The following is a 19076-nucleotide window of genomic DNA, read 5'->3' on the forward strand; positions in this document are numbered from 1 at the left end:
GTGAGATGCTGGTGAAGCTGGATCTTGAAGGGTTTTATAGTTGACGTAAAAAGTCGCCTCGTCGCGTCGGAGAACAGCACGGTCAAGGGAAATTTACATTAGTTTCCAGTTGTGCTGTTGCACATTCTTCAAACTGCACCCTACAGTCCGGACCGTTCTCTGTGAGATGCTGGTGAAGCTGGATCTTGAAGGGTTATATAGTTGACGTAAAAAGTCGCCTCGTCGCGTCGGAGAACAGCACGGTCAAGGGGACACCTAGATTAGTTTCCAGTTGTGCTGTTGCACATTCTTCAAACTGCACCCTACAGTCCGGACCGTTCTCTCTGAGATGCTGGTGAAGGTGGATCTTGAAGGGTTTTATAGTTGACGTAAAAAGTCGCCTCGTCGCATCGGAGAACAGCACGGTCAAGGGAAATTTACATTAGTTTCCAGTTGTGCTGTTGCACATTCTTCAAACTGCACCCTACAGTCCGGACCGTTCTCTGTGAGATGCTGGTGAAGCTGGATCTTGAAGGGTTTTATAGTTGACGTAAAAAGTCGCCTCGTAGCGTCGGAGAACAGCACGGTCAAGGGAAATTTACATTAGTTTCCAGTTGTGCTGTTGCACATTCTTCAAACTGCACCCTACAGTCCGGACCGTTCTCTGTGAGATGCTGGTGAAGCTGGATCTTGAAGGGTTTTATAGTTGACGTAAAAAGTCGCCTCGTCGCGTCGGAGAACAGCACGGTCAAGGGAAATTTACATTAGTTTCCAGTTGTGCTGTTGCACATTCTTCAAACTGCACCCTACAGTCCGGACCGTTCTCTGTGAGATGCTGGTGAAGCTGGATCTTGAAGGGTTTTATAGTTGACGTAAAAAGTCGCCTCGTCGCGTCGGAGAACAGCACGGTCAAGGGGACACCTAGATTAGTTTCCAGTTGTGCTGTTGCACATTCTTCAAACTGCACCCTACAGTCCGGACCGTTCTCTGTGAGATGCTGGTGAAGCTGGATCTTGAAGGGTTTTATAGTTGACGTAAAAAGTCGCCTCGTCGCGTCGGAGAACAGCACGGTCAAGGGGACACCTAGATTAGTTTCCAGTTGTGCTGTTGCACATTCTTCAAACTGCACCCTACAGTCCGGACCGTTCTCTGTGAGATGCTGGTGAAGCTGGATCTTGAAGGGTTTTATAGTTGACGTAAAAAGTCGCCTCGTCGCGTCGGAGAACAGCACGGTCAAGGGGAAACCTAGATTAGTTTCCAGTTGTGCTGTTGCACATTCTTCAAACTGCACCCTACAGTCCGGACCGTTCTCTGTGAGATGCTGGTGAAGCTGGATCTTGAAGGGTTTTATAGTTGACGTAAAAAGTCGCCTCGTCGCGTCGGAGAACAGCACGGTCAAGGGGACACCTAGATTAGTTTCCAGTTGTGCTGTTGCACATTCTTCAAACTGCACCCTACAGTCCGGACCGTTCTCTGTGAGATGCTGGTGAAGCTGGATCTTGAAGGGTTTTATAGTTGACGTAAAAAGTCGCCTCGTCGCGTCGGAGAACAGCACGGTCAAGGGAAATTTACATTAGTTTCCAGTTGTGCTGTTGCACATTCTTCAAGCTGCACCCTACAGTCCGGACCGTTCTCTGTGAGATGCTGGTGAAGCTGGATCTTGAAGGGTTTTATAGTTGACGTAAAAAGTCGCCTCGTCGCGTCGGAGAACAGCACGGTCAAGGGGACACCTAGATTAGTTTCCAGTTGTGCTGTTGCACATTCTTCAAACTGCACCCTACAGTCCGGACCGTTCTCTGTGAGATGCTGGTGAAGCTGGATCTTGAAGGGTTTTATAGTTGACGTAAAAAGTCGTCTCGTCGCGTCGGAGAACAGCACGGTCAAGGGGACACCTAGATTAGTTTCCAGTTGTGCTGTTGCACATTCTTCAAACTGCACCCTACAGTCCGGACCGTTCTCTGTGAGATGCTGGTGAAGCTGGATCTTGAAGGGTTTTATAGTTGACGTAAAAAGTTGCCTCGTCGGAGAACAGCACGGTCAAGGGGAAACCTAGATTAGTTTCCAGTTGTGCTGTTGCACATTCTTCAAACTGCACCCTACAGTCCGGACCGTTCTCTGTGAGATGCTGGTGAAGCTGGATCTTGAAGGGTTTTATAGTTGACGTAAAAAGTCGCCTCGTCGCGTCGGAGAACAGCACGGTCAAGGGGACACCTAGATTAGTTTCCAGTTGTGCTGTTGCACATTCTTCAAACTGCACCCTACAGTCCGGACCGTTCTCTCTGAGATGCTGGTGAAGGTGGATCTTGAAGGGTTTTATAGTTGACGTAAAAAGTCGCCTCGTCGCATCGGAGAACAGCACGGTCAAGGGAAATTTACATTAGTTTCCAGTTGTGCTGTTGCACATTCTTCAAACTGCACCCTACAGTCCGGACCGTTCTCTGTGAGATGCTGGTGAAGCTGGATCTTGAAGGGTTTTATAGTTGACGTAAAAAGTCGCCTCGTAGCGTCGGAGAACAGCACGGTCAAGGGGACACCTAGATTAGTTTCCAGTTGTGTTGTTGCACATTCTTCAAACTGCACCCTACAGTCCGGACCGTTCTCTGTGAGATGCTGGTGAAGCTGGATCTTGAAGGGTTTTATAGTTGACGTAAAAAGTCGCCTCGTCGCGTAGGAGAACAGCACGGTCAAGGGAAATTTACATTAGTTTCCAGTTGTGCTGTTGCACATTCTTCAAACTGCACCCTACAGTCCGGACCGTTCTCTGTGAGATGCTGGTGAAGCTGGATCTTGAAGGGTTTTTATAGTTGACGTAAAAAGTCGCCTCGTCGCGTCGGAGAACAGCACGGTCAAGGGAAATTTACATCAGTTTCCAGTTGTGCTGTTGCACATTCTTCAAACTGCACCCTACAGTCCGGACCGTTCTCTGTGAGATGCTGGTGAAGCTGGATCTTGAAGGGTTTTATAGTTGACGTAAAAAGTCGCCTCGTCGCGTCGGAGAACAGCACGGTCAAGGGGACACCTAGATTAGTTTCCAGTTGTGCTGTTGCACATTCTTCAAACTGCACCCTACAGTCCGGACCGTTCTCTGTGAGATGCTGGTGAAGCTGGATCTTGAAGGGTTTTATAGTTGACGTAAAAAGTCGCCTCGTCGCGTCGGAGAACAGCACGGTCAAGGGGAAACCTAGATTAGTTTCCAGTTGTGCTGTTGCACATTCTTCAAACTGCACCCTACAGTCCGGACCGTTCTCTGTGAGATGCTGGTGAAGCTGGATCTTGAAGGGTTTTATAGTTGACGTAAAAAGTCGCCTCGTCGCGTCGGAGAACAGCACGGTCAAGGGGACACCTAGATTAGTTTCCAGTTGTGCTGTTGCACATTCTTCAAACTGCACTCCACAGTCCGGACCGTTCTCTGTGGGATGCTGGTGAAGCTGGATCTTGAAGGGTTTTATAGTTGAAGTAAAAAGTCGCCTCGTCGCGTCGGAGAACAGCACGGTCAAGGGGACACCTAGATTAGTTTCCAGTTGTGCTGTTGCACATTCTTCAAACTGCACCCTACAGTCCGGACCGTTCTCTGTGAGATGCTGGTGAAGCTGGATCTTGAAGGGTTTTATAGTTGACGTAAAAAGTTGCCTCGTCGGAGAACAGCACGGTCAAGGGGAAACCTAGATTAGTTTCCAGTTGTGCTGTTGCACATTCTTCAAACTGCACCCTACAGTCCGGACCGTTCTCTGTGAGATGCTGGTGAAGCTGGATCTTGAAGGGTTTTATAGTTGACGTAAAAAGTCGCCTCGTCGCGTCGGAGAACAGCACGGTCAAGGGAAATTTACATTAGTTTCCAGTTGTGCTGTTGCACATTCTTCAAACTGCACCCTACAGTCCGGACCGTTCTCTGTGAGATGCTGGTGAAGCTGGATCTTGAAGGGTTATATAGTTGACGTAAAAAGTCGCCTCGTCGCGTCGGAGAACAGCACGGTCAAGGGGACACCTAGATTAGTTTCCAGTTGTGCTGTTGCACATTCTTCAAACTGCACCCTACAGTCCGGACCGTTCTCTCTGAGATGCTGGTGAAGGTGGATCTTGAAGGGTTTTATAGTTGACGTAAAAAGTCGCCTCGTCGCATCGGAGAACAGCACGGTCAAGGGAAATTTACATTAGTTTCCAGTTGTGCTGTTGCACATTCTTCAAACTGCACCCTACAGTCCGGACCGTTCTCTGTGAGATGCTGGTGAAGCTGGATCTTGAAGGGTTTTATAGTTGACGTAAAAAGTCGCCTCGTAGCGTCGGAGAACAGCACGGTCAAGGGAAATTTACATTAGTTTCCAGTTGTGCTGTTGCACATTCTTCAAACTGCACCCTACAGTCCGGACCGTTCTCTGTGAGATGCTGGTGAAGCTGGATCTTGAAGGGTTTTATAGTTGACGTAAAAAGTCGCCTCGTCGCGTCGGAGAACAGCACGGTCAAGGGAAATTTACATTAGTTTCCAGTTGTGCTGTTGCACATTCTTCAAACTGCACCCTACAGTCCGGACCGTTCTCTGTGAGATGCTGGTGAAGCTGGATCTTGAAGGGTTTTATAGTTGACGTAAAAAGTCGCCTCGTCGCGTCGGAGAACAGCACGGTCAAGGGGACACCTAGATTAGTTTCCAGTTGTGCTGTTGCACATTCTTCAAACTGCACCCTACAGTCCGGACCGTTCTCTGTGAGATGCTGGTGAAGCTGGATCTTGAAGGGTTTTATAGTTGACGTAAAAAGTCGCCTCGTCGCGTCGGAGAACAGCACGGTCAAGGGGACACCTAGATTAGTTTCCAGTTGTGCTGTTGCACATTCTTCAAACTGCACCCTACAGTCCGGACCGTTCTCTGTGAGATGCTGGTGAAGCTGGATCTTGAAGGGTTTTATAGTTGACGTAAAAAGTCGCCTCGTCGCGTCGGAGAACAGCACGGTCAAGGGAAATTTACATTAGTTTCCAGTTGTGCTGTTGCACATTCTTCAAACTGCACCCTACAGTCCGGACCGTTCTCTGTGAGATGCTGGTGAAGCTGGATCTTGAAGGGTTTTATAGTTGACGTAAAAAGTCGCCTCGTCGCGTCGGAGAACAGCACGGTCAAGGGAAATTTACATTAGTTTCCAGTTGTGCTGTTGCACATTCTTCAAACTGCACCCTACAGTCCGGACCGTTCTCTGTGAGATGCTGGTGAAGCTGGATCTTGAAGGGTTTTATAGTTGACGTAAAAAGTCGCCTCGTCGCGTCGGAGAACAGCACGGTCAAGGGGACACCTAGATTAGTTTCCAGTTGTGCTGTTGCACATTCTTCAAACTGCACCCTACAGTCCGGACCGTTCTCTGTGAGATGCTGGTGAAGCTGGATCTTGAAGGGTTTTATAGTTGACGTAAAAAGTCGCCTCGTCGCGTCGGAGAACAGCACGGTCAAGGGGAAACCTAGATTAGTTTCCAGTTGTGCTGTTGCACATTCTTCAAACTGCACCCTACAGTCCGGACCGTTCTCTGTGAGATGCTGGTGAAGCTGGATCTTGAAGGGTTTTATAGTTGACGTAAAAAGTCGCCTCGTCGCGTCGGAGAACAGCACGGTCAAGGGGACACCTAGATTAGTTTCCAGTTGTGCTGTTGCACATTCTTCAAACTGCACTCTACAGTCCGGACCGTTCTCTGTGAGATGCTGGTGAAGCTGGATCTTGAAGGGTTTTATAGTTGACGTAAAAAGTTGCCTCGTCGGAGAACAGCACGGTCAAGGGGAAACCTAGATTAGTTTCCAGTTGTGCTGTTGCACATTCTTCAAACTGCACCCTACAGTCCGGACCGTTCTCTGTGAGATGCTGGTGAAGCTGGATCTTGAAGGGTTTTATAGTTGACGTAAAAAGTCGCCTCGTCGCGTCGGAGAACAGCACGGTCAAGGGAAATTTACATTAGTTTCCAGTTGTGCTGTTGCACATTCTTCAAACTGCACCCTACAGTCCGGACCGTTCTCTGTGAGATGCTGGTGAAGCTGGATCTTGAAGGGTTATATAGTTGACGTAAAAAGTCGCCTCGTCGCGTCGGAGAACAGCACGGTCAAGGGGACACCTAGATTAGTTTCCAGTTGTGCTGTTGCACATTCTTCAAACTGCACCCTACAGTCCGGACCGTTCTCTCTGAGATGCTGGTGAAGGTGGATCTTGAAGGGTTTTATAGTTGACGTAAAAAGTCGCCTCGTCGCATCGGAGAACAGCACGGTCAAGGGAAATTTACATTAGTTTCCAGTTGTGCTGTTGCACATTCTTCAAACTGCACCCTACAGTCCGGACCGTTCTCTGTGAGATGCTGGTGAAGCTGGATCTTGAAGGGTTTTATAGTTGACGTAAAAAGTCGCCTCGTAGCGTCGGAGAACAGCACGGTCAAGGGAAATTTACATTAGTTTCCAGTTGTGCTGTTGCACATTCTTCAAACTGCACCCTACAGTCCGGACCGTTCTCTGTGAGATGCTGGTGAAGCTGGATCTTGAAGGGTTTTATAGTTGACGTAAAAAGTCGCCTCGTCGCGTCGGAGAACAGCACGGTCAAGGGAAATTTACATTAGTTTCCAGTTGTGCTGTTGCACATTCTTCAAACTGCACCCTACAGTCCGGACCGTTCTCTGTGAGATGCTGGTGAAGCTGGATCTTGAAGGGTTTTATAGTTGACGTAAAAAGTCGCCTCGTCGCGTCGGAGAACAGCACGGTCAAGGGGACACCTAGATTAGTTTCCAGTTGTGCTGTTGCACATTCTTCAAACTGCACCCTACAGTCCGGACCGTTCTCTGTGAGATGCTGGTGAAGCTGGATCTTGAAGGGTTTTATAGTTGACGTAAAAAGTCGCCTCGTCGCGTCGGAGAACAGCACGGTCAAGGGGACACCTAGATTAGTTTCCAGTTGTGCTGTTGCACATTCTTCAAACTGCACCCTACAGTCCGGACCGTTCTCTGTGAGATGCTGGTGAAGCTGGATCTTGAAGGGTTTTATAGTTGACGTAAAAAGTCGCCTCGTCGCGTCGGAGAACAGCACGGTCAAGGGGAAACCTAGATTAGTTTCCAGTTGTGCTGTTGCACATTCTTCAAACTGCACCCTACAGTCCGGACCGTTCTCTGTGAGATGCTGGTGAAGCTGGATCTTGAAGGGTTTTATAGTTGACGTAAAAAGTCGCCTCGTCGCGTCGGAGAACAGCACGGTCAAGGGGACACCTAGATTAGTTTCCAGTTGTGCTGTTGCACATTCTTCAAACTGCACCCTACAGTCCGGACCGTTCTCTGTGAGATGCTGGTGAAGCTGGATCTTGAAGGGTTTTATAGTTGACGTAAAAAGTCGCCTCGTCGCGTCGGAGAACAGCACGGTCAAGGGAAATTTACATTAGTTTCCAGTTGTGCTGTTGCACATTCTTCAAGCTGCACCCTACAGTCCGGACCGTTCTCTGTGAGATGCTGGTGAAGCTGGATCTTGAAGGGTTTTATAGTTGACGTAAAAAGTCGCCTCGTCGCGTCGGAGAACAGCACGGTCAAGGGGACACCTAGATTAGTTTCCAGTTGTGCTGTTGCACATTCTTCAAACTGCACCCTACAGTCCGGACCGTTCTCTGTGAGATGCTGGTGAAGCTGGATCTTGAAGGGTTTTATAGTTGACGTAAAAAGTCGTCTCGTCGCGTCGGAGAACAGCACGGTCAAGGGGACACCTAGATTAGTTTCCAGTTGTGCTGTTGCACATTCTTCAAACTGCACCCTACAGTCCGGACCGTTCTCTGTGAGATGCTGGTGAAGCTGGATCTTGAAGGGTTTTATAGTTGACGTAAAAAGTTGCCTCGTCGGAGAACAGCACGGTCAAGGGGAAACCTAGATTAGTTTCCAGTTGTGCTGTTGCACATTCTTCAAACTGCACCCTACAGTCCGGACCGTTCTCTGTGAGATGCTGGTGAAGCTGGATCTTGAAGGGTTTTATAGTTGACGTAAAAAGTCGCCTCGTCGCGTCGGAGAACAGCACGGTCAAGGGGACACCTAGATTAGTTTCCAGTTGTGCTGTTGCACATTCTTCAAACTGCACCCTACAGTCCGGACCGTTCTCTCTGAGATGCTGGTGAAGGTGGATCTTGAAGGGTTTTATAGTTGACGTAAAAAGTCGCCTCGTCGCATCGGAGAACAGCACGGTCAAGGGAAATTTACATTAGTTTCCAGTTGTGCTGTTGCACATTCTTCAAACTGCACCCTACAGTCCGGACCGTTCTCTGTGAGATGCTGGTGAAGCTGGATCTTGAAGGGTTTTATAGTTGACGTAAAAAGTCGCCTCGTAGCGTCGGAGAACAGCACGGTCAAGGGGACACCTAGATTAGTTTCCAGTTGTGTTGTTGCACATTCTTCAAACTGCACCCTACAGTCCGGACCGTTCTCTGTGAGATGCTGGTGAAGCTGGATCTTGAAGGGTTTTATAGTTGACGTAAAAAGTCGCCTCGTCGCGTCGGAGAACAGCACGGTCAAGGGAAATTTACATTAGTTTCCAGTTGTGCTGTTGCACATTCTTCAAACTGCACCCTACAGTCCGGACCGTTCTCTGTGAGATGCTGGTGAAGCTGGATCTTGAAGGGTTTTTATAGTTGACGTAAAAAGTCGCCTCGTCGCGTCGGAGAACAGCACGGTCAAGGGAAATTTACATCAGTTTCCAGTTGTGCTGTTGCACATTCTTCAAACTGCACCCTACAGTCCGGACCGTTCTCTGTGAGATGCTGGTGAAGCTGGATCTTGAAGGGTTTTATAGTTGACGTAAAAAGTCGCCTCGTCGCGTCGGAGAACAGCACGGTCAAGGGGACACCTAGATTAGTTTCCAGTTGTGCTGTTGCACACTCTTCAAACTGCACCCTACAGTCCGGACCGTTCTCTGTGAGATGCTGGTGAAGCTGGATCTTGAAGGGTTTTATAGTTGACGTAAAAAGTCGCCTCGTCGCGTCGGAGAACAGCACGGTCAAGGGGAAACCTAGATTAGTTTCCAGTTGTGCTGTTGCACATTCTTCAAACTGCACCCTACAGTCCGGACCGTTCTCTGTGAGATGCTGGTGAAGCTGGATCTTGAAGGGTTTTATAGTTGACGTAAAAAGTCGCCTCGTCGCGTCGGAGAACAGCACGGTCAAGGGGACACCTAGATTAGTTTCCAGTTGTGCTGTTGCACATTCTTCAAACTGCACTCTACAGTCCGGACCGTTCTCTGTGGGATGCTGGTGAAGCTGGATCTTGAAGGGTTTTATAGTTGAAGTAAAAAGTCGCCTCGTCGCGTCGGAGAACAGCACGGTCAAGGGGACACCTAGATTAGTTTCCAGTTGTGCTGTTGCACATTCTTCAAACTGCACCCTACAGTCCGGACCGTTCTCTGTGAGATGCTGGTGAAGCTGGATCTTGAAGGGTTTTATAGTTGACGTAAAAAGTTGCCTCGTCGGAGAACAGCACGGTCAAGGGGAAACCTAGATTAGTTTCCAGTTGTGCTGTTGCACATTCTTCAAACTGCACCCTACAGTCCGGACCGTTCTCTGTGAGATGCTGGTGAAGCTGGATCTTGAAGGGTTTTATAGTTGACGTAAAAAGTCGCCTCGTCGCGTCGGAGAACAGCACGGTCAAGGGAAATTTACATTAGTTTCCAGTTGTGCTGTTGCACATTCTTCAAACTGCACCCTACAGTCCGGACCGTTCTCTGTGAGATGCTGGTGAAGCTGGATCTTGAAGGGTTATATAGTTGACGTAAAAAGTCGCCTCGTCGCGTCGGAGAACAGCACGGTCAAGGGGACACCTAGATTAGTTTCCAGTTGTGCTGTTGCACATTCTTCAAACTGCACCCTACAGTCCGGACCGTTCTCTCTGAGATGCTGGTGAAGGTGGATCTTGAAGGGTTTTATAGTTGACGTAAAAAGTCGCCTCGTCGCATCGGAGAACAGCACGGTCAAGGGAAATTTACATTAGTTTCCAGTTGTGCTGTTGCACATTCTTCAAACTGCACCCTACAGTCCGGACCGTTCTCTGTGAGATGCTGGTGAAGCTGGATCTTGAAGGGTTTTATAGTTGACGTAAAAAGTCGCCTCGTAGCGTCGGAGAACAGCACGGTCAAGGGAAATTTACATTAGTTTCCAGTTGTGCTGTTGCACATTCTTCAAACTGCACCCTACAGTCCGGACCGTTCTCTGTGAGATGCTGGTGAAGCTGGATCTTGAAGGGTTTTATAGTTGACGTAAAAAGTCGCCTCGTCGCGTCGGAGAACAGCACGGTCAAGGGAAATTTACATTAGTTTCCAGTTGTGCTGTTGCACATTCTTCAAACTGCACCCTACAGTCCGGACCGTTCTCTGTGAGATGCTGGTGAAGCTGGATCTTGAAGGGTTTTATAGTTGACGTAAAAAGTCGCCTCGTCGCGTCGGAGAACAGCACGGTCAAGGGGACACCTAGATTAGTTTCCAGTTGTGCTGTTGCACATTCTTCAAACTGCACCCTACAGTCCGGACCGTTCTCTGTGAGATGCTGGTGAAGCTGGATCTTGAAGGGTTTTATAGTTGACGTAAAAAGTCGCCTCGTCGCGTCGGAGAACAGCACGGTCAAGGGGACACCTAGATTAGTTTCCAGTTGTGCTGTTGCACATTCTTCAAACTGCACCCTACAGTCCGGACCGTTCTCTGTGAGATGCTGGTGAAGCTGGATCTTGAAGGGTTTTATAGTTGACGTAAAAAGTCGCCTCGTCGCGTCGGAGAACAGCACGGTCAAGGGAAATTTACATTAGTTTCCAGTTGTGCTGTTGCACATTCTTCAAACTGCACCCTACAGTCCGGACCGTTCTCTGTGAGATGCTGGTGAAGCTGGATCTTGAAGGGTTTTATAGTTGACGTAAAAAGTCGCCTCGTCGCGTCGGAGAACAGCACGGTCAAGGGGAAACCTAGATTAGTTTCCAGTTGTGCTGTTGCACATTCTTCAAACTGCACCCTACAGTCCGGACCGTTCTCTGTGAGATGCTGGTGAAGCTGGATCTTGAAGGGTTTTATAGTTGACGTAAAAAGTCGCCTCGTCGCGTCGGAGAACAGCACGGTCAAGTGGACACCTAGATTAGTTTCCAGTTGTGCTGTTGCACATTCTTCAAACTGCACCCTACAGTCCGGACCGTTCTCTGTGAGATGCTGGTGAAGCTGGATCTTGAAGGGTTTTATAGTTGACGTAAAAAGTCGCCTCGTCGCGTCGGAGAACAGCACGGTCAAGGGAAATTTACATTAGTTTCCAGTTGTGCTGTTGCACATTCTTCAAGCTGCACCCTACAGTCCGGACCGTTCTCTGTGAGATGCTGGTGAAGCTGGATCTTGAAGGGTTTATAGTTGACGTAAAAAGTCGCCTCGTCGCGTCGGAGAACAGCACGGTCAAGGGGACACCTAGATTAGTTTCCAGTTGTGCTGTTGCACATTCTTCAAACTGCACCCTACAGTCCGGACCGTTCTCTGTGAGATGCTGGTGAAGCTGGATCTTGAAGGGTTTTATAGTTGACGTAAAAAGTCGCCTCGTCGCGTCGGAGAACAGCACGGTCAAGGGGACACCTAGATTAGTTTCCAGTTGTGCTGTTGCACATTCTTCAAACTGCACCCTACAGTCCGGACCGTTCTCTGTGAGATGCTGGTGAAGCTGGATCTTGAAGGGTTTTATAGTTGACGTAAAAAGTCGCCTCGTCGCGTCGGAGAACAGCACGGTCAAGGGAAATTTACATTAGTTTCCAGTTGTGCTGTTGCACATTCTTCAAACTGCACCCTACAGTCCGGACCGTTCTCTGTGAGATGCTGGTGAAGCTGGATCTTGAAGGGTTTTATTGTTGACGTAAAAAGTCGCCTCGTCGCGTCGGAGAACAGCACGGTCAAGGGAAATTTACATTAGTTTCCAGTTGTGCTGTTGCACATTCTTCAAACTGCACCCTACAGTCCGGACCGTTCTCTCTGAGATGCTGGTGAAGGTGGATCTTGAAGGGTTTTATAGTTGACGTAAAAAGTCGCCTCGTCGCGTCGGAGAACAGCACGGTCAAGGGAAATTTACATTAGTTTCCAGTTGTGCTGTTGCACATTCTTCAAACTGCACCCTACAGTCCGGACCGTTCTCTGTGAGATGCTGGTGAAGCTGGATCTTGAAGGGTTTTATAGTTGACGTAAAAAGTCGCCTCGTAGCGTCGGAGAACAGCACGGTCAAGGGAAATTTACATTAGTTTCCAGTTGTGCTGTTGCACATTCTTCAAACTGCACCCTACAGTCCGGACCGTTCTCTGTGAGATGCTGGTGAAGCTGGATCTTGAAGGGTTTTATAGTTGACGTAAAAAGTCGCCTCGTCGCGTCGGAGAACAGCACGGTCAAGGGAAATTTACATTAGTTTCCAGTTGTGCTGTTGCACATTCTTCAAACTGCACCCTACAGTCCGGACCGTTCTCTGTGAGATGCTGGTGAAGCTGGATCTTGAAGGGTTTTATAGTTGACGTAAAAAGTCGCCTCGTCGCGTCGGAGAACAGCACGGTCAAGGGGACACCTAGATTAGTTTCCAGTTGTGCTGTTGCACATTCTTCAAACTGCACCCTACAGTCCGGACCGTTCTCTGTGAGATGCTGGTGAAGCTGGATCTTGAAGGGTTTTATAGTTGACGTAAAAAGTCGCCTCGTCGCGTCGGAGAACAGCACGGTCAAGGGGACACCTAGATTAGTTTCCAGTTGTGCTGTTGCACATTCTTCAAACTGCACCCTACAGTCCGGACCGTTCTCTGTGAGATGCTGGTGAAGCTGGATCTGGAAGGGTTTTATAGTTGACGTAAAAAGTCGCCTCGTCGCGTCGGAGAACAGCACGGTCAAGGGAAATTTACATTAGTTTCCAGTTGTGCTGTTGCACATTCTTCAAACTGCACCCTACAGTCCGGACCGTTCTCTGTGAGATGCTGGTGAAGCTGGATCTTGAAGGGTTTTATAGTTGACGTAAAAAGTCGCCTCGTCGCGTCGGAGAACAGCACGGTCAAGGGGACACCTAGATTAGTTTCCAGTTGTGCTGTTGCACATTCTTCAAACTGCACCCTACAGTCGGACCGTTCTCTGTGAGATGCTGGTGAAGCTGGATCTTGAAGGGTTTTATAGTTGACGTAAAAAGTCGCCTCGTCGCGTCGGAGAACAGCACGGTCAAGGGAAATTTACATTAGTTTCCAGTTGTGCTGTTGCACATTCTTCAAACTGCACCCTACAGTCCGGACCGTTCTCTGTGAGATGCTGGTGAAGCTGGATCTTGAAGGGTTTTATAGTTGACGTAAAAAGTCGCCTCGTCGCGTCGGAGAACAGCACGGTCAAGGGAAATTTACATTAGTTTCCAGTTGTGCTGTTGCACATTCTTCAAGCTGCACCCTACAGTCCGGACCGTTCTCTGTGAGATGCTGGTGAAGCTGGATCTTGAAGGGTTTTATAGTTGACGTAAAAAGTCGCCTCGTCGCAACGGAGAACAGCACGGTCAAGGGGACACCTAGATTAGTTTCCAGTTGTGCTGTTGCACATTCTTCAAACTGCACCCTACAGTCCGGACCGTTCTCTGTGAGATGCTGGTGAAGCTGGATCTTGAAGGGTTATATAGTTGACGTAAAAAGTCGCCTCGTCGCGTCGGAGAACAGCACGGTCAAGGGGACACCTAGATTAGTTTCCAGTTGTGCTGTTGCACATTCTTCAAACTGCACCCTAGAGTCCGGACCGTTCTCTGTGAGATGCTGGTGAAGCTGGATCTTGAAGGGTTTTATAGTTGACGTAAAAAGTCGCCTCGTCGCGTGGGAGAACAGCACGGTCAAGGGAAATTTACATTAGTTTCCAGTTGTGCTGTTGAACATTCTTCAAACTGCACCCTACAGTCCGGACCGTTCTCTGTGAGATGCTGGTGAAGCTGGATCTTGAAGGGTTTTATTGTTGACGTAAAAAGTCGCCTCGTCGCGTCGGAGAACAGCACGGTCAAGGGAAATTTACATTAGTTTCCAGTTGTGCTGTTGCACATTCTTCAAACTGCACCCTACAGTCCGGACCGTTCTCTGTGAGATGCTGGTGAAGCTGGATCTTGAAGGGTTTTATAGTTGACGTAAAGTCGCCTCGTCGCGTCGGAGAACAGCACGGTCAAGGGAAATTTACATTAGTTTCCAGTTGTGCTGTTGCACATTCTTCAAACTGCACCCTACAGTCCGGACCGTTCTCTGTGAGATGCTGGTGAAGCTGGATCTTGAAGGGTTTTATAGTTGACGTAAAAAGTCGCCTCGTCGCGTCGGAGAACAGCACGGTCAAGGGGACAGCTAGATTAGTTTCCAGTTGTGCTGTTGCACATTCTTCAAACTGCACCCTACAGTCCGGACCGTTCTCTCTGAGATGCTGGTGAAGCTGGATCTTGAAGGGTTATATAGTTGACGTAAAAAGTCGCCTCGTCGGAGAACAGCACGGTCAAGTGGAAACCTAGATTAGTTTCCAGTTGTGCTGTTGCACATTCTTCAAACTGCACTCTACAGTCCGGACCGTTCTCTGTGAGATGCTGGTGAAGCTGGATCTTGAAGGGTTTTATAGTTGACGTAAAAAGTCGCCTCGTCGCGTCGGAGAACAGCACGGTCAAGGGAAATTTACATTAGTTTCCAGTTGTGCTGTTGCACATTCTTCAAACTGCACCCTACAGTCCGGACCGTTCTCTGTGAGATGCTGGTGAAGCTGGATCTTGAAGGGTTTTATAGTTGACGTAAAAAGTCGCCTCGTCGCGTCGGAGAACAGCACGGTCAAGGGGACACCTAGATTAGTTTCCAGTTGTGCTGTTGCACATTCTTCAAACTGCACTCTACAGTCCGGACCGTTCTCTGTGAGATGCTGGTGAAGCTGGATCTTGAAGGGTTTTATAGTTGACGTAAAAAGTCGCCTCGTCGCGTCGGAGAACAGCACGGTCAAGGGGACACCTAGATTAGTTTCCAGTTGTGCTGTTGCACATTCTTCAAACTGCACCCTACAGTCCGGACCGTTCTCTGTGAGATGCTGGTGAAGCTGGATCTTGAAGGGTTTTATAGTTGACGTAAAAAGTTGCCTCGTCGGAGAACAGCACGGTAAAGGGGAAACCTAGATTAGTTTCCAGTTGTGCTGTTGCACATTCTTCAAACTGCACCCTACAGTCCGGACCGTTCTCTGTGAGATGCTGGTGAAGCTGGATCTTGAAGGGTTTTATAGTTGACGTAAAAAGTCGCCTCGTCGCGTCGGAGAACAGCACGGTCAAGGGAAATTTACATTAGTTTCCAGTTGTGCTGTTGCACATTCTTCAAACTGCACCCTACAGTCCGGACCGTTCTCTGTGAGATGCTGGTGAAGCTGGATCTTGAAGGGTTATATAGTTGACGTAAAAAGTCGCCTCGTCGCGTCGGAGAACAGCACGGTCAAGGGGACACCTAGATTAGTTTCCAGTTGTGCTGTTGCACATTCTTCAAACTGCACCCTACAGTCCGGACCGTTCTCTCTGAGATGCTGGTGAAGGTGGATCTTGAAGGGTTTTATAGTTGACGTAAAAATTCGCCTCGTCGCATCGGAGAACAGCACGGTCAAGGGAAATTTACATTAGTTTCCAGTTGTGCTGTTGCACATTCTTCAAACTGCACCCTACAGTCCGGACCGTTCTCTGTGAGATGATGGTGAAGCTGGATCTTGAAGGGTTTTATAGTTGACGTAAAAAGTCGCCTCGTCGCGTCGGAGAACAGCACGGTCAAGGGGACACCTAGATTAGTTTCCAGTTGTGCTGTTGCACATTCTTCAAACTGCACCCTACAGTCCGGACCGTTCTCTGTGAGATGCTGGTGAAGCTGGATCTTGAAGGGTTTTATAGTTGACGTAAAAAGTCGCCTCGTCGCGTCGGAGAACAGCACGGTCAAGGGAAATTTACATTAGTTTCCAGTTGTGCTGTTGCACATTCTTCAAACTGCACCCTACAGTCCGGACCGTTCTCTGTGAGATGCTGGTGAAGCTGGATCTTGAAGGGTTTTATAGTTGACGTAAAAAGTCGCCTCGTCGCGTCGGAGAACAGCACGGTCAAGGGAAATTTACATTAGTTTCCAGTTGTGCTGTTGCACATTCTTCAAACTGCACCCTACAGTCCGGACCGTTCTCTGTGAGATGCTGGTGAAGCTGGATCTTGAAGGGTTTTATAGTTGACGTAAAAAGTCGCCTCGTCGCGTCGGAGAACAGCACGGTCAAGGGGACACCTAGATTAGTTTCCAGTTGTGCTGTTGCACATTCTTCAAACTGCACCCTACAGTCCGGACCGTTCTCTGTGAGATGCTGGTGAAGCTGGATCTTGAAGGGTTTTATAGTTGACGTAAAAAGTCGCCTCGTCGCGTCGGAGAACAGCACGGTCAAGGGGAAACCTAGATTAGTTTCCAGTTGTGCTGTTGCACATTCTTCAAACTGCACCCTACAGTCCGGACCGTTCTCTGTGAGATGCTGGTGAAGCTGGATCTTGAAGGGTTTTATAGTTGACGTAAAAAGTCGCCTCGTCGCGTCGGAGAACAGCACGGTCAAGGGGACACCTAGATTAGTTTCCAGTTGTGCTGTTGCACATTCTTCAAACTGCACTCTACAGTCCGGACCGTTCTCTGTGAGATGCTGGCGAAGCTGGATCTTAAAGGGTTTTATAGTTGACGTAAAAAGTTGCCTCGTCGGAGAACAGCACGGTCAAGGGGAAACCTAGATTAGTTTCCAGTTGTGCTGTTGCACATTCTTCAAACTGCACCCTACAGTCCGGACCGTTCTCTGTGAGATGCTGGTGAAGCTGGATCTTGAAGGGTTTTATAGTTGACGTAAAAAGTCGCCTCGTCGCGTCGGAGAACAGCACGGTCAAGGGGACACCTAGATTAGTTTCCAGTTGTGCTGTTGCACATTCTTCAAACTGCACCCTACAGTCCGGACCGTTCTCTGTGAGATGCTGGTGAAGCTGGATCTTGAAGGGTTATATAGTTGACGTAAAAAGTCGCCTCGTCGCGTCGGAGAACAGCACGGTCAAGGGGACACCTAGATTAGTTTCCAGTTGTGCTGTTGCACATTCTTCAAACTGCACCCTACAGTCCGGACCGTTCTCTCTGAGATGCTGGTGAAGGTGGATCTTGAAGGGTTTTATAGTTGACGTAAAAAGTCGCCTCGTCGCATCGGAGAACAGCACGGTCAAGGGAAATTTACATTAGTTTCCAGTTGTGCTATTGCACATTCTTCAAACTGCACCCTACAGTCCGGACCGTTCTCTGTGAGATGCTGGTGAAGCTGGATCTTGAAGGGTTTTATAGTTGACGTAAAAAGTCGCCTCGTAGCGTCGGAGAACAGCACGGTCAAGGGAAATTTACATTAGTTTCCAGTTGTGCTGTTGCACATTCTTCAAACTGCACCCTACAGTCCGGACCGTTCTCTGTGAGATGCTGGTGAAGCTGGATCTTGAAGGGTTTTATAGTTGACGTAAAAAGTCGCCTCGTCGCGTCGGAGAACAGCACGGTCAAGGGAAATTTACATTAGTTTCCAGTTGTGCTGTTGCACATTCTTCAAACTGCACCCTACAGTCCGGACCGTTCTCTGTGAGATGCTGGTGAAGCTGGATCTTGAAGGGTTTTATAGTTGACGTAAAAAGTCGCCTCGTCGCGTCGGAGAACAGCACGGTCAAGGGGACACCTAGATTAGTTTCCAGTTGTGCTGTTGCACATTCTTCAAACTGCACCCTACAGTCCGGACCGTTCTCTGTGAGATGCTGGTGAAGCTGGATCTTGAAGGGTTTTATAGTTGACGTAAAAAGTCGCCTCGTCGCGTCGGAGAACAGCACGGTCAAGGGGACACCTAGATTAGTTTCCAGTTGTGCTGTTGCACATTCTTCAAACTGCACCCTACAGTCCGGACCGTTCTCTGTGAGATGCTGGTGAAGCTGGATCTTGAAGGGTTTTATAGTTGACGTAAAAAGTCGCCTCGTCGCGTCGGAGAACAGCACGGTCAAGGGGAAACCTAGATTAGTTTCCAGTTGTGCTGTTGCACATTCTTCAAACTGCACCCTACAGTCCGGACCGTTCTCTGTGAGATGCTGGTGAAGCTGGATCTTGAAGGGTTTTATAGTTGACGTAAAAAGTCGCCTCGTCGCGTCGGAGAACAGCACGGTCAAGGGGACACCTAGATTAGTTTCCAGTTGTGCTGTTGCACATTCTTCAAACTGCACCCTACAGTCCGGACCGTTCTCTGTGAGATGCTGGTGAAGCTGGATCTTGAAGGGTTTTATAGTTGACGTAAAAAGTCGCCTCGTCGCGTCGGAGAACAGCACGGTCAAGGGAAATTTACATTAGTTTCCAGTTGTGCTGTTGCACATTCTTCAAGCTGCACCCTACAGTCCGGACCGTTCTCTGTGAGATGCTGGTGAAGCTGGATCTTGAAGGGTTTTATAGTTGACGTAAAAAGTCGCCTCGTCGCGTCGGAGAACAGCACGGTCAAGGGGACACCTAGATTAGTTTCCAGTTGTGCTGTTGCACATTCTTCAAACTGCACCCTACAGTCCGGACCGTTCTCTGTGAGATGCTGGTGAAGCTGGATCTTGAAGGGTTTTATAGTTGACGTAAAAAGTCGTCTCGTCGCGTCGGAGAACAGCACGGTCAAGGGGACACCTAGATTAGTTTCCAGTTGTGCTGTTGCACATTCTTCAAACTGCACCCTACAGTCCGGACCGTTCTCTGTGAGATGCTGGTGAAGCTGGATCTTGAAGGGTTTTATAGTTGACGTAAAAAGTTGCCTCGTCGGAGAACAGCACGGTCAAGGGGAAACCTAGATTAGTTTCCAGTTGTGCTGTTGCACATTCTTCAAACTGCACCCTACAGTCCGGACCGTTCTCTGTGAGATGCTGGTGAAGCTGGATCTTGAAGGGTTTTATAGTTGACGTAAAAAGTCGCCTCGTCGCGTCGGAGAACAGCACGGTCAAGGGGACACCTAGATTAGTTTCCAGTTGTGCTGTTGCACATTCTTCAAACTGCACCCTACAGTCCGGACCGTTCTCTCTGAGATGCTGGTGAAGGTGGATCTTGAAGGGTTTTATAGTTGACGTAAAAAGTC

Source organism: Thermobia domestica, chromosome 9, assembly GCF_964235325.1.
Source record: "Thermobia domestica chromosome 9, izTheDome1.hap1.1, whole genome shotgun sequence".
NCBI classification, from domain to species: Eukaryota; Metazoa; Arthropoda; class Insecta; order Zygentoma; family Lepismatidae; genus Thermobia; species Thermobia domestica.